Source organism: Echinops telfairi, unplaced genomic scaffold (genome assembly GCF_000313985.2).
Source record: "Echinops telfairi isolate 266 unplaced genomic scaffold, ASM31398v2 ScPeMD7_655;HRSCAF=1070, whole genome shotgun sequence".
NCBI lineage: Eukaryota > Metazoa > Chordata > Mammalia > Afrosoricida > Tenrecidae > Echinops > Echinops telfairi.
In genome coordinates this window covers 24,953,435-24,955,129 of record NW_022104553.1, presented here as the reverse complement: position 1 = coordinate 24,955,129, position 1,695 = coordinate 24,953,435, and positions in this window count along the sequence as shown.

The following is a 1,695-nucleotide window of genomic DNA, read 5'->3' as shown; positions in this document are numbered from 1 at the left end:
GGGGCAGGGCAAAGGCCTGCTGCCCTCCAGCCTCGGTTTGAGCCAGCTATCTGGTGGAGAGAATTGTAGCAGACACCACAGAGAGAGACCCAGGAGCACTGGGGCCCAGTTCTACCTACGTCGGGTGCTCTGGTGAACACCTGGCAATCTGCAAGCCCCGTGGCATGGTAAGCTGTTATCGCCTGATGCGAAAGACATGAAATCTAACCATAACCACAGCAAAACTAAACGCCCTGCCATCGGCTCAGTTCTGACTCAGACAGACCCTACAGGACAGAGTAGGACTGGCCCCTGTGAGTTTTCGAGACTGTCACTCTTTCCGGGAGTAGAAAGCTTCGTCTTTCTCCCTGGGTGCAACTGGAGGATTTGAACTGCTGACCTTGTGGTTAGCATCCAATGTTACCCACTACGCCACTGGGGCTCCTTAGGGTGGATGGATAAAGCGATGTTTAAAAAAGAAAAGACACACGGGATCCAGGAACAGGAATGGGAGCGGGGATACCAGGAGGGTAGGGGGGAAGGTGGGGAGAGGAGGAGAGGAAGGGGAGACCGATTGCAATCACACAAACACACACACACACACACACACACACACACACACACACCATGTTGACCTCTGAACCGATTGCAATGACCAACACACACACACACACACACACACACACACACACACACACACACACGGGGATGAAGAACAGAAACCCCTGGGGTGAAGGGTGAAGGGAGACAGCGGTGGGGGTCAGATATGAAAATAATAACATAATTTATCGAGGGGGCACCAGGGTGGGGAGTGGGGGAGGGAGGGAAAAAAGAGGAGCTGACCCCAAAGGCTCAAATAGAAAGTAAATGTTAGAAAATGACGCTGGCCACACACGGTCCCATAGGCTGCATCCAATCGATGTACGGATTTGTTGTAAGAGCTGTGAGAGCCCCCAATAAAATGATCTTTTAATTAATTTTTAAGAAGCGAGACAAAAAAACCCTCATAATGCCAGAATTTCAGTAAATTTCTATAACTAAAGGCAGAAGAAGAAAAAAGAAGTGTCTTCCATGTTGTTTGGCTTACGGACTGAGAGGGTCAGGCCCAGAGGCGTCCCCAGGCTTGCACAGCCAATGGGTCTTAAGTGCAGTCGGAGTGGCAGGGCAGCAGGGGCCTGGGCTGGAGGTGGGAAACTTCTGGAAGCTTTCTTCCCCCTAGACCCCTAGGGTAAGTAAAGGGGAGGAGCCCAGGCCAGGTGGGCCATCTGGGGTCAGCCCTGGCTGCTGCCTATTCACTCCAAGGGTAGGGGTGCCAGACGTGGAGGTAAGGAGCCTCCCAAAAAGTAGGAGGGGGAGGAGAAGCCTCCAGGATGGGAGGAAGCACCCCCCTGCCCCTCAGAATCTTAGGGGTTTGGTTCAGGATTCCTGGGGCAGACCCCACCTCTAGCTCCGGTACTGACTGGGAAGGAAAATAAAGCAACTGGTCCCACACAACCTCGCCCTCCTGCAGCCAAACCTCCTACCCAGATTCCGATTTCCTCCCTGGAAAACATGCCCCAGAGCTTCCCGGAAGCAGACTGAGAGAGGCCCTAGAGGGGAGGCTGGGCTGAGCAGCAGGAAATGGGGCCCTAGAGTAAGGTGACCAGAAGTTCCGCTTTGGGTGGGACAGTCCTGATTTTTAACAATTTTTCCCCGTGTCCCACAGCATTTTTAAAA